General features: G+C 36.5%; 1 long non-coding RNA gene across 10 annotated transcripts in view; it reads right to left on the bottom strand.

The window, feature by feature from the left end:
- Positions 1 to 26,118, bottom strand: part of LOC128681682 (uncharacterized) — an 87,239-nt gene that overhangs the window by 8,199 nt on the left and 52,922 nt on the right. For 5 of the 10 annotated variants that reach the window (XR_008406044.1, XR_008406042.2, XR_008406046.2 and 2 more), the window contains exon 4: positions 93 to 463. This is a non-coding gene — a long non-coding RNA (uncharacterized LOC128681682). Of the gene's footprint in view, positions 1 to 68; positions 464 to 15,027; positions 15,095 to 26,118 lie in introns of all 10 variants that reach the window. The other 5 variants (XR_008406045.1, XR_008406040.1, XR_010370271.1 and 2 more) reach the window with 4 other exon arrangements.

Here is a 26,118-nt window from a genome sequence, read left to right as displayed (position 1 = left end):
GTGACCAAAAATGTATTACCTTGAGCTCCCCCGTGCTTCGGAAGGCACGGAGGAGCTCAAGGTAATACATTTTTGCTGCTGCAAGGTAATACATAAAGCTGTCGGTCCCGGTTATATTTGCAATCGTTAAAACCCGCCAATCCGCAATAGGAACTCGTGGTGGGTAGACTATACTTCCTTATCCATCCATAAGGAAGGCCTGTGTCTCAGCATTTAAATGGCTGTTGATGATGATTTCAGTTACTAGGCTGGTGGTTTATTGAAATTTTCTAAATTCTTTCTCGGTTTGATTGGTTCCCTTATTCAGTTCCAGCTCGCTTAACCATTTGTTCTGTTTTATTGATTAGAGTTAAAGTCATGGCATATTAACAACTCTTTTCATTAGTTAATGAGACATTTAGAAAAATATATCATTGCTGTTGTCTATTACAGAACTTTCTCATCCCTTTTCGTCTGGAACACCCTGGAAAGATAGACAAATTATATTACTATTGGTTTGTATGATACTAAACTGTTAAAGTTATTTTTTTTTAAGCGGTGGTGGTGTAATGATTAAGCCCGTGGATCGAAAGGTCTCAGGTTCGTATCCTACTCTTGCCATATGAGTTTGTATACCAGTCTGATTCATATGTAGTTAGTAGTTTTCATAGACAACCACTTGCTTCAGGTGAAGGAAAATATCGTGAGGAAACCTGCACACAGTTGGACAGTTTAGTTTCTTAGTGTGTATGTGACTACCTGCCACTAGAAGGAGGTAAGTAGTCGTGTAAGTCATGTCAGATGCCTTTAGGCGACTTGAATAAAATCTGACAGTCTGACAGTGTTAACAATAACACACTCGATATGGAAACGAAAGGGACCAACACTGTTTGAATGAGTTTCTTTCCGCATTCCATCTCAGCAGTGGTCGTTCTGAAATGCCATAGTTTGTGTGTTTTTTGAGAAATCACTATAACTATAATATAAAATTTTGACGTGAAAATATGCCTGTGAAATCCAATTCAAAAAGTACATATATTTAAATTTGTAATTAATTTCAATCACTGGTCAGAATTGAATTGAGAATAAAATTTCGCGACTCTCTGTTCAGTGCTCTGTCTAGCCCGTCGTCAAGAAGACCTGACAGTGTATATATAATTGGGTAGATTAAAAAAAGCATGACAATGCCAAGACTGCTGGCTGCACCTCCTCTTAACAATACAGTTTGTAATTTGATAAATAGTATTTTTTTAAGTCTTTGATCAAACATTTTTGAACACATTCAAGAAAAAAATATAATCCCGCTTTAAGAATAAAAAATAAAAAAGATTGTCACCTTAACAATAGAAAAAAAAGCTAAGATTCGTTAATGTCAGGGGGTGATTTTTTTTTCACCGATGACGTAAATGAAATGTCGTTGCCATTTTTTCGAAAATCGATTGATAATCTGGGAACGAAGAAATAACATAGAATATCCCATCTGCGTTTCATCCCGTGTATACTGTAAAAGTCTATCAAGGGAAAGGGTTATACAAGTATATTATTCAAATAAAAGCTCCATACTCGTATTTGTAAATGCGAAAGTGTGTCTGTCTGTTCCACTTTCTCGGCCAAACCGCTGGACCGATTTTGATGAAATTTAGTAGGCATATAGTTAAAGATCCCGTTCAAACATAGGCTACGTTTTCAATCATTAATCAAACCCCAAAATATATTGGGAGGTGAAAGTTTGTATGAAAATCATGTTGAAAAGACGACTTAATTCGCACAAAAATCTAGTAACCTGTTAACAAAAAATATAATTATGCTGCAATTATTCTACGCTGACGAAGTCGCGGGTAAACAGCTAGTGAACTAAAACACATGAACTTTTGCCAATCCGTAACTATAACGTCTGTCTGACAAAAGTGTCTTAAACTCTACTTATTGTAACACTCTGAATAAAAACGAAGTATTGTATACAATTCCATATGAATAGTTTAACTATAAAACATTGCAAAAAAAAACCGTAAAAAATCGTATCTCCCAACTTCCTTTACGCGAAATTGATAGAATACAGTTATGTCCGTGAGAACTGAGAGCAGGCAGATGCGTTGGCAAAAAGCGCGCCAAAACGGTTAACAAAAAATAACTTCGATTTAACGACATCCGATTTTTTATAGTGTGATGTTGAGTTACTTTTTTAAACGCATTATGGCTGGTGCAGACCTCACGGTTGCTTTCGGCTGTGACGTCGTGAAATAAATAAATAAATACTGACAAATCACACAGATTGAGCTAGCCTCAAAGTAAGTTCGAAACTTGTGTTATGGGATACTAACTCAACGATACTATATTTTATAACAAATACAACATCCAAGACCCGAGCCAATCAGAAAAAGATCATTTTCCATCATGACCCGACCGGGGTTCGAACCCAGGACCTCCAGTGTGGCAGTCCGGCATGATGACCATTAGGCCACGGAGATCGTCAATTATAGACTAGATGTTGCTCTGAACCGAGAGGTTCAGAGGCCAAGCACTTTACCACTGCACCACCAAAGTCGTCAAATTCGTGAAGTTCGGAATCAGTGAAAAAAATAACCTTATTTTGTAAATGTAAGTTGCGATTTTACAATCGGCCGCCGTCTGGCGTCAATCCTGCTTGGGAATGCTATTGTTACTTTTTAGCTGCCGAGGCTGTTGTGTCCCTTACTTGCCTCGTACGACATCCATGGGATATGGACTGGTCCTTATCTAGGGGAATAATCTCAAAAAATTTGCCCTACAGGTATAAGAGGGACAAATAAAATAAATCTTATCATTGGTATATTACAAAACAAAGTCGCTTCCCGCTGTCTGTCGCTATGTCTGCTTAGATCTTTAAAATCACGCAACGGATTTGATTCGGGTTTCCTTAATAACATATCCGATTCCCAATGAAGGCGTAAAATATATAAAAAATATGTTTTATTTGCAAAAATAGGTATAAATAAATTGGGCTTACCATAGACTAGTGTGCTAAGTCACCGTTATAAATACTTAAGTAAAGAAAAAGAAAAAAAACAATTTACCAAATTAATATTTATATTTTATACTTTATGATTTTACCCGAGCGACATGCCGGGACGTGCATTTAATAAAAAATATATTATAAGTAAATCGCACAGATCGATTTAGCCCTAAAGATTGAAAGACTAATTTTATGGGATTTTCTTTATGGGATTGAGTGGGATACTAGTTCAACTAGATTCATTGTAACATGAGACAAAACGTTTGTTAACGAGATAAAATAAAAGATATAGTATCGACTACGCAGACGTCTCACCTATCCCTGGCAACATAGTCGATCAGCTGTCTAGACCTACCCCCTTACCCCCCTCACCCCCACAGGGGTTGGGGGCAATCCCCCCGTCGTCTAGACAGCAAGTAGACCGGTTATTTTTGGTTAATAGCAGGTAAGAATTAATCGTCGATATTTTATATGTGAATAGAATGAGACAGTGTTAGCATTTTCTCGAATCTATTGTTTATAATTACTAGCTTTTGTCCGCGGCGTCGCCCGCGTGAATTTCCCTAGGGATGAAAGTAAATTCTCAGTAATTTTATTACGTATACTAGCTACGTCCGCGACATAACAAATTATTGTCAATATCTCCGGTTCTAAGGAACGTATCGCGATTAAACCTATACCAGATTATGAGTTAGACCATCCGCTACACAACTGTAAAGACCGCAAATGCCATCTAGTAGTTTAACAGACACAATTTATAAAAAAATAAATAGTCTGATTGTAAAGACCCCCATGCTTACATCTTTAAATAACTCTATTCTATATCCAATCAAGATTGTGTACACTTTTCTATATTATTATAATAAATAAATAAATATATTAGGACACATCACACAGATTGAGCTAGCCCCAAAGTAAGTTCGAGACTTGTGTTATGGGATACTAACTCAACGATACTATATTCTATAACAAATACATATATAGATAAACATCCAAGACCCGGGCCAATCAGAAAAAGATCATTTTCCATCATGACCCGACCGGGGATCGAACCCGGGACCTCTCGGTTCAGTGGCAAAAAACTTACCACTGCGCCACCGAGGTCGTCAAATTAATTAATGTTAGGTAACATTAAATATACCTACTTCTTCTAATTTTGTATCTATAACGCATATATGGCTGTTGGTCTTCCAAATAAAAAGGTATCGTTGCACCGATTGGCACGGAACCCTAAAAATCGTCAACATTTGACGTCAATCAATCGTAACATTGCGGACACACCTACCGGATGTGGCCGAGACGGGACCAACAGACACTCTAACATTGGTTAGATAACACGCGAATGTGTAGTTCCGCTTGTGACTATCGATTCGAAACTATGTAGTAGATTTAGCGTGAGTTGCACCGGTCAACTTTGACATTGACTTTAACCCGTTCGCCGCCGACGTTTAGACAAGATGGCGTACTTTACTTGTGTCTGCTCAGGTTAAAGTTATCGTGAAAGTTAACTGGTGCAACATCCGTGAATGAATAAAATGGTTTATTTGCTAAATATGTGTAAAGATAAAGTCTCAAATTACCATAAATAACTTACATCTAAACATATAACCGTGGCGTGTGGTTTTCACCCCAGAATCTATCTTTTCGTGTGTAATTGTTAATACTGGTGTCCGATTTTTTAAAGTTGCCTAAAGGCTTCTGACATGACTTTGACAATAAGTTAAACAAAGAATACGATGATTTATCCACCCGTGGATACGGTATACGTACTACAGCTGATAACCAATAATACCATTCCCAAGGAAAATTGACGTCAGACAGGTGGCAAGTCGTAAAATCACAGTATCACGTCATTATTATAGTACTCACTATTGCTACCTTTCATATCTGTAAATCTTATATTGTAAGTTAATTGTTTTTTATTATTGGCTCAAAAAAGAAAAAAGCTCACCATACTAAACGTGGTCTATAGTTTTGTTTATACGTTATCAAATTCAAGTTTTGACAATAGCAGGGTGTAATCGTTAGAGCCATGAGGAATAAATTAAAATTACTAAGAACTTATTTTACGATTAGGACATTGTAGGCGTCACAAAACTTCATTATAACAGCTTTATGCAAGCATCAATCGTCATGCGATGATTGTGTAATAATATTAGTATATCTCTGTTTCTCTCTCTCTCTCTTTCACTCTCTCACTCACACACTCATCTTCACGTGTTTCCCGGTTTCATTCGGGGCTATGACGCCACGAAGCCCCCGGAATAGCGTAAAAATAAATCTCAACAAAATTTTGAAAATTTGCTATGATTTTATAACCGGTCGGCCTGCCTGACGTTAAGCATCTTTAGGAATGATATTGTTGCCTATCAGTGGTGAAGGCTTTGTGACCCATAGTCGTTTCGTACGACATCCAAGGGAGGATATAAGCACACGCCACTTAAAGGCCTGTTTCAACGCTTTATGTTCTTTTTCTCTCACTTTCTCGTGTGTTTTCCCGGTCTACCTCAGCCATTGAGCATCGGAGCCCAGGGTCAGCTTTCCTACTATTTCGTCTTCATGTCGCACGGTCGTTGGCATCCCAAGTCGTCAGACCATTGTCACGCATATCATCCTTGACGACATCAAGCCAGCACTTCTTGGGTTTGCCTTCTGTCAGGGCCGGGCGGGAGCGGCATAGCCAGACATTTGTTCCCTACGTAATTTGTCGGTCTACACAAAAAGCTGGATATTTGTACGCCATTATTGCCGTTGTTTTGTATTCGAAAGACCTAAGTGCCAGCTGCCATAAGGCCCCTTTTGATTTGGACGTCCACGTTTGCCAGAAACGTGTCGCTTCGATCACTTCAAGCCTGGTTTCATCAGTTCATCATAAACAAGCAGTTGATTCTGGATTCTGGGCAGCGGTGATCACTTATCATCTAGTAAGTGATCTGCTTGCATCTTCCATAAAAAAACTAACAATGTTTCAAGTGAATAAACATTTCATTAATACGAGGACAATCAAATACCTGTCCAATGTGTGGATCAAAGGAAAAAAGGTCTCGTGTTGGGTTCTATTTATTGTCACCCCATAGATAAGATAATGTTTTTAATATCACTTATTGACTTTTATGATACGAGCTGGTCATATATAGACGCGAAATCTAAAAATAAAACTTGAGTACATAGTACATACATATATATATATTATAAACATGTTTATCATACATGTTTCTTGAGGCGACATTGGTTTTATAAGCGAAACTTGACGAAAGATGGTGGCTTTTTTTTTTTTGGAGAATTTATTTGGTTTTTTAATCGAATTTTTAAAAATGACAAAAGTTTAGCACAGTATCAAATCGGAAAAATGCAGTAACAGGATTTTTTTCAAAAATGTCATTTGTAACCACAGATATAAGAAATGTTCTTTTATATCTTTGTTTCTAAAACAAGCTTTTTTATTGTCGTCAGGGAGATATTGTTATATTCAAAACGTGACAAAAAAATTATGTGCGTAGATAACCGTCGGGGAATTCCCTAGTTGAGGAGTCGATCGTGGATTGTTTGCCTTGTTATCCAAACTGAAAGTGTGTACAAAATTTCAACTCAACCGGTTGAAGACATCAGACATGGGTACTAAAATTTAAACCTTGTATAAATTAATTTTGCTCAGCCATTTAACAGAACCCTACTCCCACACGCGTTTATATACCAATCTGACTCATGTATAGTATTCTCCTCAGAATACCACTTGCTTCCGGCGAAGGAAAACATCGTGAGGAAACCTGCAAACTGGTTGATAGTTTAAGTTAATCGCGTTAGGTAATCGTAGTCACAAATATATATCACGTCAATCGCGTTAGGTAATCGTAGTCACATATATCACGTCAGATTTCTATAGGCGACTAAAAGGTGACATACATTGTTATCAACACACTTGAAAAGAAAGAAGCGGGAACCGATAAACGTAGCGGGAAATGGGAAAGACAAACAAGAGACGATTTATATGGGGTATCAATTTATAAGGCATAATTTCTTCACAGCAGTTGTCGTTCCGAAATGTCAGTAGTTTGTAGCTTGTGAGAAATTACCATTTAATATAGAAATTGACGTGAAAAGTGCCTGTGAAGGCTAATTTCTGAATAAATGATTTGAATTTGAATAAGGCTGTCTCTAGATGGTGCCACCTGTCAGTTAGATTGCGCTACGGTTTCGCTCGTAGATTATCTATTGAACGTTATTAGATAAATTAGTACAGATACTTCCAATACTTAATATTTCTATTTAATTATGTAGTGCGCGTTTTATTTTTAGACCCAATAGGAATGGAAGAAGATGTCCAGGGAGAACGAGGAAGAGTTATGCGAGCAACTGCAAGAGAAGGCAGGCGTTGTCAAAATCAAAATCAAATCATTTATTCAGAAATTAGGCCTTCACAGGCACTTTTTCACGTCATATTCTAAATTAAATGATGTTTACCAAAGCTACAAACCACTCGCATTTCGGAACGACCACTGCTGAGAAGAAATGCCGAAAGAAACTCATTCAAACAGTGTCGGTCCCTATCATGCCAGAAGGGCTTACCATTTTTTAAATATAAATTTATGTATAATTAATTTTTGGTGCGAATTCAAGAACCACTTAAACCAAACACACACACATATATTATGCAAATATTATAGTGACGGTAGTGAGCAGGCAGTGCAGTCTCATTTAAGGTAAAGCCAGGTGTGAGCACAAGCGAGCTCTGTCGACCGAGCGCCAGACGGTTGTCAGACATTTTTTTTATTGGCGCTGTCGTGACCAACCGGATCTTGAGACGGGGTCCGGTCATAGCCACAAGCTGTAGCGGTGCTACCCTTACATATTTTACTAGCGGCCCGCGCCGGCTTCGCTCGAGAAAAAATATAATAAATTATACCCATAAACCTTCCTCAGGAATCACTGTATTTATCGGTGAAAAGCGCATGAAAATCCGTGCAGTAGTTTTTGAGTTTATTGCAAACAGACAGACAGTCGCGGTAGAGGACTTCGTTTTATAATAAGTAAGGAAAAGAAGTCCCCCTGTCGCGTCTGTTTATATGAACGCAATAAACTCAACTACCAAATGCATTTCTGTACGTTTTTCACCCTTACATAAATTCCCCAGGAAGGTTCATTCATTTTGGTTTAAAAAAATAAAAATAAAAAAATATTTTTTATCAGATTTGTATCCAATGTTTTAATTGCAAGTTAAATAAAAGCTTTTAAAAAGTAATCTATGTGACTTCTGAAGGTTCCGTTTTTCTCTGTTCCAAATTTCATCACATTTAAGTTTATTGATAACAAACAAGAAACAAAAATACAAATCTTTTCTCTTTTTAATATTAGTAAGTATGTAAAATAGCATTTGTAATGTATTGTATTGTATTTATTAATATAAACCCGCTTCCGCTCATGACTCACAACGTAACCGCACAACTTGCAGACTGGCTCCTTGTTAAATTGCACTAGTTGCGCCCGACTGGTTCGTCTGTCAAGTTAACGTTGCTTTTCACCCGGACGTGGCATATCTATCTCCCATCTTTTACGGTTTCGGAGCTGCAATGCCCAAAAGCCCAGGGTATGTGTAATAAAATTACCGTTTAATTTTGAAGATTTGGCCGCTATGATTTTTATTAACGGCCTATTATATTCGTGCTATTATTGTCTATCACCTACAAAAGCTATCAGTTCCTTTTCTTAGTCACCTAGTACAATATTCTTGGGAGGAATTGGAATGGATTTGTCACTCTTTCACGCAAAATCTACTGAACGGATTGCTATGCAATTTGGTACACTGGTAGAGTATTGTTTATGTAAGTAAATTTATGTATATTTATCATTATATTCATTGTATTTGCCGGTTGCTGCGCCCACTCCCTGCTAATATGTTCCTCTTCTCGACCCAAAGGTTCGCTGGAAGAGATTGCTGAGCAATAAGTCCGCCTTTGCTCCATATGTACCTCCTAATCTCTGTTCTTTGTGTACCTAATGTGTTTATGGGCAATAACGTTCATTTGTTATTATTAGAATATAACCTGGAATAACAAACAGTACATCATTATCGTCATCTCCTTTCTGTCCACTGCTGGGAATAGTCGTCTCTTTTCCTTCTATATACGTCATTATGTGTCACCTATTGTTATAAGATTTTTTTACAAAAGAAACATTATATTATGTCCTACTAACGCTAATATCCCACTTCCTCCTATTGATATTATAAACGCGAAAGTTTGTGAGGGTGTTTGTTATTCTTTCACGCCAAATCTACATGAAGGATTGTTACGCAATTTGGTATACGGGTAGAATATAACCTGGAATAATGCATAGGGCACTTTTTATGCCGAAATTCCCACGGGAGCGAAGCCCCGGGGCGCAGCTAGTGGGTTACTTAAAACACGACACGGTTTACATGATTATATATATATATTTCCTTTATAAATAATCGTGTAAACAATCTTCATAGTCGTATTCCTCGGAAAAGTACTTTCTCTGTGTCCAGCTCATTCATCTGATTCTGGTCGACATCCATTTTTTTTAATATATTTTTTTATTTATTAAGATACACATAACAAATTGTCACCAAAAAGATACAATGTATACTAAACTAAATATTATAGCTAGGCAACAACTCAACAAATGCGTATACAACAAGTTTGAATATAAAAACAAATATAACTTAAGAGCTAAAAAAAAAAAAGCTATGTATCCGAACTAAATCTATGTATGTAACAAAGCAAAGCAATTTAATAATAACATCTGATTACTTTCTCGACTGTGACGCCTCAAAGTCTCTGAGCGCTGAATCTATGCATATAATAAAACTGTGTACGTTTTTAGTATTTTTGCCTGTCTGTGTAGAATTTTTGTCTGTCCGTATGTTCGCGCATCACGCGAAATCCACTGGATGGAATTTGGTGTGTCTTTACAGTTGTATAGCGGTAGGTCTAACTTTAAATCTGGTACCATAGGTTTCATCGCGATACTTTGCTTAGAACCGGAGGAGATATTGAGTATAATAAGTTATGACGCGGACGCACGCTACAAACGCGGACGAAGCCGCGGTCTAAAGCTAGTTAACATTAAACTTTTTAAAAATTCGATTGCGATACAAACATTGCAAACGTTGCTTTACCACAATTATCGCTCCTCAGACTTTACCAAACTCGAAAAGTAAATATTTTAATAGTTGAATTTATATATAAAAAACTGACACACGGTGTCACACCATACGGAGCCCATGTCGATTTGTTCCACTGTGCAAAAGAGGGGTTCGTTTTTTATTCGATAAAAAATCGATGTAAGAGTAATGTGGATACGGCGTATAGAACTTAGCTTTTACATATTTATTTGTGTTCACAACATAACAATGCTACTAATATTAATATATGCGAAAGTTTGTGAGGATGTTTGTTACTCTTTCACGCAAAATCTACTGAACCGATTGTTACGAAATTTGTTACACGGGTACAATATAACCTGGAATAACACGTAGGTTACTTTATATCCCGAAATTCCCACGGGAGCGAAGCCCCGGGGTGCAGTTAATGAAGACATAAATTTTACAAATAGGAAACTATGTACAAAGGTTATTTTTATATAAATTTCTTCCAGGAGACCCGCGAAACAAAAAATATTTTTTGGGAGAAGAAAGTCGTCTTTGTTCTCGTTTCGACCGCTGCGGCCGCGCTGTCAGTACGATCCGTCAATTTTCTTGAGGAAGGAATGATTTTCAACATCAAAATTGTTATTGAAGACAAAATATTGTGCAAGATAATCCAGCGCATATCTATAATGAATATTCATCCCTTATACGATGGGCCAGCTGTCTTACAGCTAAACGTGGCCTTTCGTATCTCTCCTCTGTCTACACCGTAAGGTATAAAGACGTATCTGCTATTATATATATTGTTAGGCGAGAAAATCGCAATATGTGTCCCATCTCTACGGGTTGGTATCAGCACTAATGCCGTGCTGTGATTGGTCGCCGGCTCGCGGCATTCCGTGGAGTAATTCAAGAGCCGACATGATTTTCTATTGCTCTTGTTAATAAGATTTATTATTAGACACTGTATTATATCCAAATATATATATTAATTGAGATAAAGTCCCAGTTTCATAAGCTCTCTAATAATATAGTATAGATATTAATTTAAAATTGATATATCCATACAACACCTTTCGTACCAAAGTGCAAAACCGAATGAGTAAAAAACTTTAAAAGCTATAAAAAATTACTCATTGTGGAAGCATCCCTTTCACCTTCCACAAAAAAAACCCTTTGTACTTACGAAACACAACTTACTCTCCCTTATATCAAAAGGTATAAGGTTTCAAATTGATCGATTTTAAACTTTTAAAACGCAGCTGATGCGTTTTCGCGAATACCAAGTTTTTTACTATCAACGTGAAATGTACTTAGGTGTTATTTTAAAGGTAATATGTCTGAAACTCGCGTGGTTATATCAGGGGCTATGCTATGAGGCGTAAAAAATAAACTGCGCAAATTTATGTATATATGTTATAAAATATAGTATCGTTGAGTTAGTATCCCATAACACAAGTCTCGAACTTACTTTGAGGCCAGCTCAATCTGTGTGATTTGTCCTAATATTATTTATTTTATTTATTTAATACCCTGACACCCTAAAAAGGGAATCAAAGGGAAGCAATCTTACTTCTGTACAAAACAATCGTAGTTACCATTCGCCCAGTCACGGCATGTGTATTGATTTTACTGATTCGTCCCATTGTTGAATTCAAAGGGTATTTGGTTCGATTCCGTCAAATTATTACCAAAGGGTGGTACAAAAAACTATAAAAAAAAATTAGGGATTGTTCATTTTTTTTTAAATCCGTTGGATTTGTTACAGACGACGGGGTTTTCATATTTTTTTACACGTAAAAAGCTTTATTTCGCACTAGTTTTACCCGCGGATCCGCCCGCGTGAATTTTCCACGGAAGCAGTTGTTTTTCTGAGATGAAAAGTACCCTATGTCCTTTTTCCGTACTTCAAACAATACATATGCAAAATTTCAAGAAGATTGCTTGAGATATATTGAGCGTGAAGAGGTAACAAACAAACTTAATTTGTCATTTATTATATTAATTAGAATTAAATCTACTAAGTAAATGTTCCAGAGTGGCCACACCAGTAAACTCATTTAAAAAGTTATTGGTTCAGTGCCTATCATGAGGAGCCAGAGGAGCTAATAATTACTATTTCTCTAGTAATATAGAATCGGTGGTGGTGTAATGGTTAAGACGCCCGTCTGTAGATCGAAAGGTCCCAGGTTCAAATCCTACTCGTGCCACATGAGTTTGTATACCAATATGACTCATATATAGTAGTTTTCATAGACCACCACTTTGCTTCCGGTGAAGAAAAACATCGTGAGGAAACCAGGAGGGGAAGTGCAGGTTTCCATTTCACTTCTCACTATCGAATCTATTCGAAGTGAGAATCAGCGAACCAATCACATCGCGGTGTGGTTGCCGTTGCGTCACAATGGCGCACTGTGATTGGTTAACTGCGTCTCACTGCGAAACGACTCGATAGTGACACGTAAGCGCAAAGTCGCACTACGCCAAGGAGAATATTGTATTCTCCTTGCACTACGCACACTGCACGCTGGTTAATTACTAACTTGTGCGTGCAAAACTAGTTTATTATAAATACAAATACTTAGTAAACATACTAAAGGTGGACTTAATGCTAAAAGCATTATCTAACTGTCAACTATTGAGTCATACAGATAATGATATTTGGGTGCAAAAATATATAGACTTAGGTATATAAATAACTGTATTATATACTAGATCTTGCCCAGGGCTTCGCTTCTGTGGGAATTTTGAGATAAAATATGGCTTATAGCAATCTTGGATAATGAACCTTTCTAATGGTGAAAGAATTTTTGAAATCGGTTCGGTAGTTTCGGCGATTACCCGCCTCATAACATACAAACTAACAAACGCTTACCTCCTTATAATAATAGTATAGATGTATAAGCAGCTAATGAAATAAATCACCTAAGACTTCGACAAGTAAATTTTGCAGACAAGTTTTAAAATTGCCACGACTCTGCATTCTTCCGATATTTTCAGGAATCCACAGCTCCACACTGTCGCCGAACTCGGACACACGCCGACGCGAATGCTTGAACATTGCGCAGTTGGTATGAGCGCTTTTATTCACCGCAGTGAAAAACCAGCAATGTATACCGAATCCGCTAAATTTTGGCAATCTGTTCGACGACAGTGTGGAACAGGCTAACCGCAGTGACAGTAAATGAATGAGAAAGGAAATCGGTAAGGTGAGAAGGAGTCGCAAGGATCAAATTATCAGTTGAAAATTAGTCGCAATACTAACTGAATAGATTGCGAAAGTAAGTTTGTTTGTTACATCTTCACGCTCTTTCTACTCGAGTAATCTTCTTGAAATTTTGCATACATGTAGTTTGAAGTACGGTGAAGGACAGAGGGTGCCTTTCATCGCGGAAAAATAACTGTTCCCGTGGGAAATTTCCCGCAGGCGCAGGCCGTTGGAAAAAAATGTAGGCTATTTAGTGGATTTTCTGTTTTTCGACCTTTTCTAAGTATAATATCAATAAAATGTACCTATATCAGTTTTACTTTCTGCTTATATTTTTCTTTTTCCGTGTTCTATTGTAAAGTTGTTTTGTCGCGCACAGAGTTTAATCAATAGGATCGTTTGTTGGTTTAAAATTACAAATGCATGTCTGTACGTGCCTGTGTGAATATCTTGTATCTGAATTGACTCAAATTGCATTCCATTTTACTTTGTGATTATTTATCTCAAGTGAAAACTTCTTTAGCGGCGCTGTACACTTTTTATGATGGGAAAAAAAATGTTAAACTCGCGTCAGGACACGTGACCAGAAAATTAGAAAATTCGTAATACGTCAAAAATGCACAACGTTAATATCATAAGTATTCACTTACGCAAACGCATAGGGGAGGTCTTTGTCCAACAGTGGGAGATATAATTAGAATGCTTATACAAAAAACTTATTAAGTATATCTAGACATTTTTCAAAATAACCAATTTATGTTTATGTCGAGCTTATTTTTATTAAGTTTGTTAAGTAGATATTTTAACTACCCGTTTCGGCAGATTTTCTAAACTTTTGAACTGATCAATCAAAATGTTAAAACTGATAAAGCGATAAAAATATTCAATAAACAAATACATACAAAAAAGATTACGTGCCATTCCCATGGTTCTTCACAAAAGTACTTACACATATCAAATCACACACAAACAAAGAAAATAATCACATACACAAAATTCACAACTAATACACGCAAAGAGGTTAGGAATTTTCGCGCCAATTCCAAAATGCGGCACGATCATCCCGCGTCAAAATTCGGGACAGACTAAATAAAAATAATTGGCGAACGCGAATCGAGCATGCCAACATGCCAGTATCAACAATAACTCCCAAAGGAATTAAGACTTTATTACATGAATTAAAAGGTTGACATTTGAACGCATGTTGTGAGTATTATTTTAGGAGTAATTTTTTTAGGTTTTTCAGTACGTTGACGCAGATAATATCGGAATTCTAGACAATAACCCAGGTAGGTATATGGTCGATAATAGGTCAGGTAGACATACTTATTGTTTGTTGTCGAATAACTTATCTATATTTTAAAGAAGCAAGCTTCTTTATCTATATAAATAAATACCAATATTATAAAGAGAAAAGGTTTGAATTTTTGTTTGTAATGCATAAACTCAAAAACTACTGGGCCGATATCGATGAAATTTGTCACAGAGATAGAAGAAACCTCCTGGAGTGACATAAGCATTCATTACTTTTTTATTATGTTTTTACCCGAACGAAGCCGGAACAGACATCCTAGTATACGATACAAATAGACTTTTGACATTACGCCATATTGGGGAGTGTTTACATGAAGCAAATCGACTTAAATCGTTCATTATTTACCTGAAATAATTATTATATTGCTATTAGTCGATTTCAAATGTCTACAGACGAATTTAAAGCAAAAAAAAGTCTTCAAATACCTGCTAAGAAATGAACTAGATGATATTTAAGCCGTTTGTCATTTCAATTTAGCTCTTCCTTCTAATTCTGAAACAAATGAAAGAAAAAACTCTAAGAATAAAAAATTATGATAAAAAATACATTTGTATTTATTTTATAGTTTACTAGCTGCCCCGGCTTTGGGTATAATAAATCATGTACACCGAAACCTCCCTTAGGGATTACACTATCTATTGGTGAAAACCGTACAAAAATCCGTCCGGTAGTTTATGAGTTTATCGCATTAATACAGACGGCGACAGGACTTCTTTATACTAGCTGCACTCCGGGGCTTCGCTCCCGTGGAAATTTCGAAACAAAAAGTACCCTATATGTTATTCTGGGTTATATTCTACCGGTTTTAATTTCACAACAATCGGTCCAGTAGATTTTGCGTGAAAGACTAACAAACACACAGATCCTCACAAACTTTCGCATTTATAATGTCTAGTAGGGTGTATGGATGGTTTACATTCCAATAAGATTTATCCAAAGTAATTCCGCCTCAAATTTCGGAATGAACAAACATTGTAAACATTAATTTTCTATCGGTGACTGTATTTACTGACAACTAGAATTCACCCGCGGCGTTGTTCGCGTGAAATTTCCATGGAAAATGTACTATTTTCCCGGAATAAAAAGTACCCCATGTACTCTTAACTAAACGTATGAGAAATTTCAAGAACTTTGGTTGAGAAGATAAATCGTAACAAATAAACTTACATTAGAATATTATTTGGGATTGATATATGGCAATCATAGAAATAGTGACTCCTTACAGCAATTATACCTAGGTGTTAATACCTAGGTGTTCGCTTTATTATCTAATCGTTAAAACATATGCGTGCCAACGTGTATTTCTTTTATCGACGACCGTGCGAAGTGGAGATGAAATAGTAAGAAACCGGACCCTGGGCTCCGACGCTCAACGGCTGAAGAAGAAACCGGGTATCGGAAGAGAGAGATAATTTTATTTCTAGTCAACCCGGTAAATCACTCGAGCTAGTGGATAAACTGAAATTCAAATTAGAAATATTATAAAATCCAAACTAATCCGCCTTTCTTATTAGATTAGTAGCTTTGGCCAAGCTGGCTTCGCCCGTTTAAATATCCAAAACAACAGTTAGGCGTTTTTCCGGGATGAAAGGTACCCTATGTCCTTTACCGTATTTCAAACTAGATATACGCAAAATTACAAGAAGCTTGGTTGAGTCGGTTTCAAAATCCCTCTTTGTCCAATAAAAATGTCTGGCCACACTGTACACAAGTTAGCTTCAGGCCAGTAAGCCAGTTCGATCCGGCCCAGTGCCCCAGACATCACGCTCGACCTACCCCAACCGCCTACGTCTGTCCTAGGTCATGTCCGTAGATACAGAACTTTAAGACTGCCCGTGCAAAACCATAATAAAAAAGCAGCCAATATTACACCTGAAAGGTTTCGTCTATCTCAGTGCCAAATTTCATCGAAATCACCCGAGTACTTTTTGAGTTATTCATTAAAAACAGAAATACAAATGTTATCTTTTTATTATATTAGTGTGTACAAGAAAAGTTATCTTATTGAGGGAAATATGTGTCATTTGCTCAAATGAATTTGATTAAATACTTCTAGTCCCGGCTTCGCTCGGGTACAACCATAATAAATTATACACTTAAACCTTCCTCAGAAATCACACTATCTATTGGTGAAAACCGTGCAAAAATCCGTCTGGTGGTTTTTGAGTTTATCGCGTTTATACAGACAGACGCGATAGGGGCTCTTTTTCTTATGTGAGGATAAGGATAACTGAGCATAATACGTCAGAACAGCCCTCCGTCTCATGGACCTTCATAAAGAAAAGCATCACTATAGGAAATGATAGAAACTCCGAAATTAAAATTGGTCTGAAAATCTTATTTATAAATTAAAAAATAATAATTAATTAATCAAGGATTAATTAAAACTTCGTAGCTCAAAAATCGACATAAAGATACTAAAGTAAAAATATTACGGAAAATATATTTTTCTTTTTCAGTTTATTTGTGGACTTTCAATAGCTCCCTATGTCTAAAATATCCCTCAAAGTTAAAAACTGGTTTACGACAGACCGTCTAGACGATTGTGTTAAGTTTTCCATTGTTTAATGGTTTGTACCCTAGTTTAATAAATCCCAGAAGGAATGTATCGTAAATGAAACTATACACTTCATTTGTAGACCATTCAATTTTATAGTTTTAATTTTAGGTTAATTTAGTTGTCAATAATTGTATGTTTTTTCACGATAAATAGAATTTGCTTGGTTTGTGGTGTAATGGTTAGGACGCTCGCTTGTGGGTCGAAAGGTCCCAGGTTCGAATCCTACTCGTGCCTCGTCAAATCGTCTCAAGAATTTTGCCGTGACTTTTACGACTAACTATTCCAAATTTGCAGCTGTTTAGCCGTGTCGTAGTTTTTAAGATGCTTCTCGGAATGATATGTACCTAAATTGCTTAAGAGTAACTTTAAAGCTACAAACTACTAGCGTCTGCGAGACTTTCCAAAACTTGCACAGCATCCCTCTCTCATCTTAGCGATCTGAATTTTGCGATGCGCCGGGCATTGACCCCTTGAAGACTGTGTGTGTGTGTGTGTAAGCCGGCGACTGTGGCGTAACTGACAAAGGATAAGACGGTATCGTGCGCAGGGCACCCTTAGCTCACGGTGCCCTGACTATTTATCTTTGCTCATCCTTATCCTTACATTATATAAAACAAAATCCTCTGCCGCGTCTGTATGTTCGCGATAAACACAAAAACTACTGCACGGATTTTCATGCGGTTATTGGTGAAAACCGCATGAAAATCCGTGCAGTAGTTTTTGTGTTTATCGTGTGATTCCTGAGGTAGGTGTAGGTATATTATTTATTGTGTTTTTACCCGAGCGAAGTCAGAACGGGTCGCTAGTCATTTCATAACCATTCATTGTTGCGTGTTTCAATTTGTTAAACAATCTATATATTGGATATTATATCATTGGATGTTTATCTATATATAACACAACACAACACAACACACCATAACACAAGTCTCGAACTGGGGCTAGCTCAATCTGTGTGATTTGTCCTAATATATTATGTTATTACTATATATATTCTTTCGTACATGTCGTACGAGACGACTAAGATACACATAGCCTTGGCAGCTGTTAAGATATAATAGCATTCCCAGGGAGAGTTAATGTTTAAATCAATTAATAAATAAATTTAATAATGAATCTTTGAAAATTAAATGTTTATTATTTGCTCTGAGTGTTCTGCGCGTTATTGCAGCCTTGTAACTGTAATACAACCATCATTAGACGGTTAGAGTTAGAGAGTTGGGTCATCTTCTTTCACTGGTGTCAGATTTTATTCAAGTCGCCTAAAGGCATTTGACATGACTTTTACGACTACTTGAATCTAGTGTTTTCACTATCTATCTAGTGTTTTAGTTTTTCACAATGATTTCTTTCATTGGAAGCAAGTGGTGGTCTATGAAAACTATTATATATGAGTCAGATTGGTATACAAACTCATATGGCACGATAATTTCTGGTACGAGTAGGATTGAGTTTCTAGTCTAAATAGCAGACAAATTATATCATAATTTATATCATGAAGTAGTAGAGTTGGAATGGGGCAACCAAATCTAATTTGGCACAGGGCCTGTGTTCCATTAGTTACGCCACTGGCTGACGGTGTGCGTGTGAGCCAGACGGCCGGAGCTTGTGTGAGTGATGCACAGGGTGTTCACAAAGCTATTTCGTTGTTATATAGACAAAAAGCTTTTATTGATCGTGTTACATTGACTACTAGCGACCCGCCACGGCTTCGCTCGTGTAAAACCATAGTAAATTAAACACCTAAACCTGAGAAATCACACTATCTATTGGTGAAAACCGTAACCCGCGAAGTAATTGAGTTGTCGCGAATAGACAGATAGATAGACACGGCAGAGGAATATGTTTTATTATATGTAAGAACTAGCGGCTGGTACCGGCTTCGCTCGGGTAAAAACATGATAAAAAAGTAGCCTACGTTACTTAAGATCTCGTTCATCACTTTACCAAATTTAATCAACGGCTCAGGGATGAATTTCACGAGCGATTAGTGTTTATTAAATTGTATACCATACACAGTAATCAAGTTCAAACGTTCGCGAAATTCATTCTCAGTAGGCTTCGCGTTTTTTCATTACATTACAAAAAAAAAAAGCAAAAATACATATCTATTCTCTTTATAATATTTGTCTGGAGAAAGATTTAATATTGTTGAAGCGAAAACTTCTTTAGCGGCGTCGTGCACTTTTTCTGATGGGTAAAAAAATGTTGATCTCGCGTCAGGACACGTGACCCTGATCGAAAATTCGTAAGACGTCAACAATGCACAACGATAATATTCAAGTTTTCACTTCAGCCCGGCGCTCCCGGAGTGCAACACGTTTTTTTATTATTATTTTTAGCATCAGAATATTGTATTCGTAAGATTTTCTGTAAAATCTTTTCATCCAGGAAGTGGCCACGCGTACGAGCGCAATTTAACATAACATATTATATCCCAACTAATATTGCAAATGCCAAAGTAAGTTTGTTTGTTTGTTACCTCTTCACGCATTATCTTCAAGACCGATTGTTATGAAACTTGATACATGGGTAGAAAATAACCTAGAAAAATTCCCACGGGAGCGAAGCCCCGGGGCGCAGCTAGTTATAATATAATCTAATTCGTATAATCAGTAGTGGAAGTAAGAAGTAGTTTTTTTTTAACTATTAATAGATAGTGATGGCCAATAAAGATGAAGAAATAAAAATAAATCAATCAATACTGAAAATAAATCAATACTGAATCACGGAAACGCAGGAGAAGCGGTTAACAAAAGTTTACCATATCTCTTCTAATCAATCGATCAAAATACTTAAAATCGTTTCTCGTTACTAAATCATCAATATATATATAATTCTTCCGTTACTGAGTGACTGACAGTCAACGTACAGCCGAAACTACTGAGTTTAGAAAATTGAAATTTAGTGTGTAGCTTCCTAGGACAGTGTAGGGCAGCACTAAGAAGGGATTTCCTGAAATTCCCGCGGGAAACTGATTTTTACTCACATACGAAGTTGTGGGCAAACGCTAGTGTTATTATAATGTCCTGTCTGAACTTTTTTAAAGACAAATGCAATTAAATTCTTTGATTTCCCCACCGAATAAGATTCAGATTCATTTATTGCAATGTCACAAGTGGTAATGTTAGATGTTACATAGATGACGACCTCGGTGGCGCAGTGGTAAAGTTCTTGCCACTGAACCGAGAGGTCCCGGGTTCGATCCCCGGTCGGGTCATGATGGAAAATGATCTTTTTCTGATTGGCCCGGGTCTTGGATGTTTATCTATATATGTATATGTTATAAAAATATAGTATCGTTGAGTTAGTATCCCATAACACAAGTCTCGAACTTACTTTGGGGCTGGCTCAATCTGTGTGATTTGTCCTAATATATTTATTTATTTATTTATAGATAATAAGTAAGTACAGGTGACGCCCTGCGAGGGCGCAGCAAACATTGGGGCAGCTAGATGCCATTTACTTAAATATTTAACATTGTTTGTTAATTGTCATGCATTAAATCATTAAATTATTAAAAATTATTGAAATTATTAAAATTGAAGTCGGTGAAAAATGAAGGGGAGTCGAAGGTATCACCGGTCGATTTGATCTTCAAAGAACTCTGCGATACTGTAATAACATTTGTCCAAAAGAAAAACCTTGAGACGGTTGGTAAATATATGTGTTTTTTTAATATTTTTTATTTCATTTGGAATATGGTTAAACATTTTATAAGTGGGATTAATAATAATGTAATCTGATGTGTAATTAAATTAAATTTATAAGCAAAATAGGCGTCTAGTTGCCCTCAACATTTGCTGTGCCCTTGCTTAGTTATAACTTGTAACTTGCAATACAATCTGAATCTGAACACGTTCGCTTATTCTGTTCCCTTATAAATTTGAATTCATCATCCTGTGAACAACATAGATGTGTGCGTGTAAGTCGTTGTAACAGCGACCGTCTGGACGAGCGAGTGTGCGTGAGAGCAGAAAATCTGCCAGTATCGTAATATAATTTTGACCGATCGTGGACACACAGATAACCATATTTCATTAGATTTCCTAACTATCCCAATTCTTCTTCTTCATAGTCGTATTCCTCATGACTGAGGGTCGTGGCCATTACATGGAATGAAACACAAGTACTTGGCATTATTAATGGAGTGGTTTGCAATTGCCTTCTCCATTTCACACACAAGATAATAATCAACAAGTGTGCAGGTTTCCTCACGATGTTTAACCTTCACCGGAAGCAAGTGGTGGTCTATGAAAACTATACATGGTATACAAACTCATGTGGCACGAGTAGGATTAGAACCTGGGACCTTTCGATCCTTAACGGGGGTCTTAACCATTACACCACCACCGCTACTTGATCTCCATCCTAATACCAATACTATAAAAAGAAAGTAAGTTTGTTACCTCTTCCCGCTCTATCTACTCGACCAATCTTCTTGAAATTTTGCATACGTGTAGTTTGAAGTATGGAAAAGGACATAGGGTACCTTTCATCCCGGAAAATTAACGCGGTCGAAGCCGCGGGCAAAACATTATTTTCGCATTTGTAATATGTATCTTATCCATTCATATTCATACGCTAGCCTAACGCATATCAGAAATCAGAACAGAGGGATATCAAAAAAATGTTTTTCTTATACAATACATTATATCAAACAATAGCAATTATGATGAGCTGAGTATATACTTAATTTGAAAATACATAGGAAACGTAATGGCAGCGTGTGGCTCGCGCCCTATAATAGACCCACTCCTTACCGTCTCGTGGATGCCGTCCGAGCGGACATTTGCCGAAGCTTGACAGACAATAAGCGACAGCATTCCCAAAGAGGGTTGACATCACGCAGGTGGCCGTAGTCGTAAAATTACAACTGAATCTTTGAAATTTTAAAGTTCACTGGTTACACGGACTTTGTAGTTTGTACTACGGGGCGTCATAGCCGAGAATTAAACCAGCGAGGATAAAAGAGAACAGTGGTTCCAATAAGAATACTTTCTGTTAAAGTTACACTAGATTTCCGAGTCGAATTGGACAAAAATATTTGGTTTTCTTCCTTCACGCATAACTTTACTGTCTTATTAAAACAAAAGCAAACATTTATTTAACTTGCAATGTAACAATATAATTAATAAATATATTTATATAGGGTCATACATATATGATCCTATATAAATATATTTATTAAATATATTCGACCCTATATAAAATGATAAAATCATGGATTTAGATAGATTGGGACTTTAATTTTGTAAGTAAATATTAATAATTAAATTAAATGCTTTGATGGTCGGTTCAGTAAGAAAGTAGAATTTTATCTAAATTAAAAATGTTTTTGGTATAATGTATATCGCGAATACGCTTATCAAATTCATGGGTCCTTAGTAAGCCATATTAAAATTCAAAATCCTTTATTCAATTTAGGATGATATACATCACTTATTGACGTCAAAAAAAATATTTAAACTAAGTCTACTGCCGACTGTCAAAGCGCAGGTGAAGCGGCGCAACAAACTTCACCGTAAGACGTCAATTCACATAAATGTGGGTCTTATATTACAATATATAAATATCACATTTGCAGTGTTTGTTTGAACCATTTATTTAACTGAGCTTAAATAATTTTATTTTTTTTAACTTTATTGTACAACATTAAAGTACAAAAGCGTGTTCCCATTCCTGAGTTCCGCTGCGACGTCATCCGTAGATGGACCAACGTAAAAGAACTTAGTAATTGTATGAAGTTTCGACGTACGTCAACACATATGTGTCAGTGTGAAACCCTAAGACACAACGGAGCTGCAACGAGCTGGTTCGTCGCAACGGAGCACGACTGAACAATGGGAACACGCTCTATTAGCCAACCATTTGTATGTGTACATATTTATTTTTATATAAAAAAGTATCTTATATAGTAAATAATTTCTCAGCTAAAGCGGAAGAGCCACGGTTTTCATACAAAGTTTCATCCCCTTTATAGTCATTTGGGGGTTAATTTTTGAAAAAAATTGTAATCTATATTTGAACGGGTATCTTTAACTATATACATACCAAATTGCATGACAAACATTCATAATATTAATATGGATCTTTTAATTAAACTAAACTACATAGAGAAATACAGAAATAATATTAATAAGCATTGATTTTTAATGTCTTACATTGCGCACAATGAGATGAAAATGTCGGGAACAATGGAAAAAGAAATGGAAAAAATCTCGCCATCACGCGGGTGATAATTTCACCCTATCGATTTGCCCTCAGTTTCACCCCTCGGTAGGTGGGGTCTCACCGACCAATCCGATAAGGGTTAGCTTAAGCAAGAATGGGTCATTGATTTTTCCTGACTTTTAAAATCTAACCCCCGTTTAATATTTGGTTTCAAAAGTGTTAATTTATTCACGAACAATATGTGGTTTCTTTGTCACTAGTAGTGATTTTAAAAACATTTTTTTTCATCTTTAGATCGACCGTTATCATCATGGGGTGCCGTCTTCGATTGAAGTTTGGAGGTCAGCATACTCCAAACTTTAGATCGATGTCAAACATTCATTCAAAACTAAGTCTACCGCCGACTTCCAAAGCGCAGGTGAAGATTTATGATATAGTTTTCGAAAATTTTTGTCAGTAGTTTGTAGATTTCTTCCGGAAAATGGTGAGAAAAAATGTCTGCAAATTTCTAGTTTCTGGATAATTAAAATATTTTGTTTAATACGTTAATACGTATTAAACAAAATATTTTAATTATCCAGAAACTATGTGTACATATTTATGTATTAACATAAAGATAATTATTATTTTTTATTTACCTTAACGCTGCGAAGAATTAAAGTGACATCTGATATTAATTAATTTAAATAAAGATATACGGACAAATCACGCAGATTGAGTTAGCCCCAAGGTAAATTCGAGACTTGTGTTATGGGATGCTAAATCAACGCTACTATATTTTATAACAAATACATATATAAATAAACATCCAAGACCCGGGACAATCAGAAAAAGATCATTTTCCATCATGACCCGACCGGGGGTCGAACCCGGGTCCTCTCGGTTCAGTGGCAAGAACCTTACCACTGCGCCACCGAGGTCGTCGAATTATACATTTACTTATTTGTGTTTTGCTTTCCAATTATTAAATTAGGTTAGCTTTACTTTTAATATTTTTTATTTGATTCTCGTTTTCTCGTGATACTTAAATTTAAATTTTAGTAAAAATGTAGTCGCAAAAGCATAAAAAAATATATGTTTTTAAAAACAGTATTTTTTTTTAAAGTATATTTAAAATACACGAACACATGATAATATAGAGTATAGCAAAAAATTGCGTATTTCTCATAAGATTTGAATCCAAAAGTTAAAGATTTTGCCACGGTCAAGGAGGCAATGAGAGCGCTTTCTCAAGAAAAACTTAAACAAAAGACATCAACGGGAGCTTTTACAAAAAGCTGGCATCTTTTATAGTTGACAAAGTTTTTTTTTATTTTTTTGTTCGTTAACTTTTCTCTCCAACCAAAAATTATCTGGAAGAAATTGCTTTTACGATAATTCCAATTCTGCGTGTCATTTATGTCCAGTTATAACTTGTGAGTCTTCTATAAATAATCTATACGTACGTACATATAGTAAAACTTAGTTGGCTATGTCTGTACATAGGAGATATTAAAGAAAAAGAATTATGGGGGATCTTTATAGATTTTTGGGCGAAGCCGCGGGCAAATGTTAATAGATAGAGATATACAGGGTGATTTCTTATACATTGGCATTATTCTATGTACACGCTCAGTCGATGGCACTGAACAACTTTTCGTATGGAAGCGACCTTGAAATCAGCTGATCCATACATTTTCCACAAGTTAGGTGTTTAATTTTGTATAGAACAGCAGATTTTTTTTTCGCGATTTCGGAGTTACTCCCATACTAAAAGTTGTACAGAATCATGAACTGAGCATGTATAGGGAAAATATTGCCAATGTATAAAAAGTCACCCTGTATAAGGACAAATCACACAAATTGAGTTGGTCGGTGGTCATTAGGTGGAATGAAGCACACATAACGACTTTCTTGACACTAAGACACCTTCCTTAGGAATTACAATGACTATTGGTGAAAAGTACGCGAACAGACAGACGCGGCAGAGAGCTTTGTTTTATAATATAAGAAAACGCACAGCTTCCCTGATTCACCGAGTGCGGAGCAGCACCAACATTCTGGTGGCTGGTGGTGGGTGACGGTGGCGGCTAGACTGGACGTGGACAGTGCTATTATGAAACACTGGACTCGCGTTCATCTAGCCAAAGACACTACACCGTCAAAAAACTTTAATGTAGATTTACTAACATAGTTATAAGTTCCTCTGTTACTAACACTAGATGGGCTATGCCTGCAATAAATTATTTTTATTTTTATTTAATATGTAATATTTATCGAATCAAATTTCGACCCTGACATTAGCAACAGTCTGTAATCTGTCTGTTTGTGACTCATTACGTATGAAACAACTGATTGAGTCAATAAAATTCAAATTGAACATCAATAAAATTACTGCTAAATTATTGTTATCTATTCTACGGGTTTTACGATGACCTCGGTGGTGTAGTGGTCATCCCGCCAGCTAACGCCGAGGTCTGATTCTCGGCGCGGGCAAATATTTGTCTGCGGTTCTGGGTGTGTTGTGCCCGTTTCTTGTTGTTTGTGTCCATCGGACCCGCGATACTAGCTGAGTGCTTGCTTAGTGTGGACCGTTGAGTGTTGTAGCTCCTTCTAAAACCTTCTAAAACTACACTGGAGGTCCCGGGTTCGATACCCGGTCAGGTCAACATGGAAAATGTTCTTTTTTAGGTTGACCTGGGTCTTGGATGTTTATCTATATATGTATTTGTTATAAAATATAGTATCGTTGAGTTAGTATCCCATAACACAAGTCTCGAACTTACTTTGGGGCTAGCTCAAT

The sequence above is a fragment of the Plodia interpunctella genome, chromosome 28 (assembly GCF_027563975.2).
Source record: "Plodia interpunctella isolate USDA-ARS_2022_Savannah chromosome 28, ilPloInte3.2, whole genome shotgun sequence".
In the NCBI taxonomy this organism is placed as follows: Eukaryota; Metazoa; Arthropoda; class Insecta; order Lepidoptera; family Pyralidae; genus Plodia; species Plodia interpunctella.
Note: the sequence above shows the minus strand (reverse complement) of the source record. Positions and strands in the feature narration are given on the sequence as shown.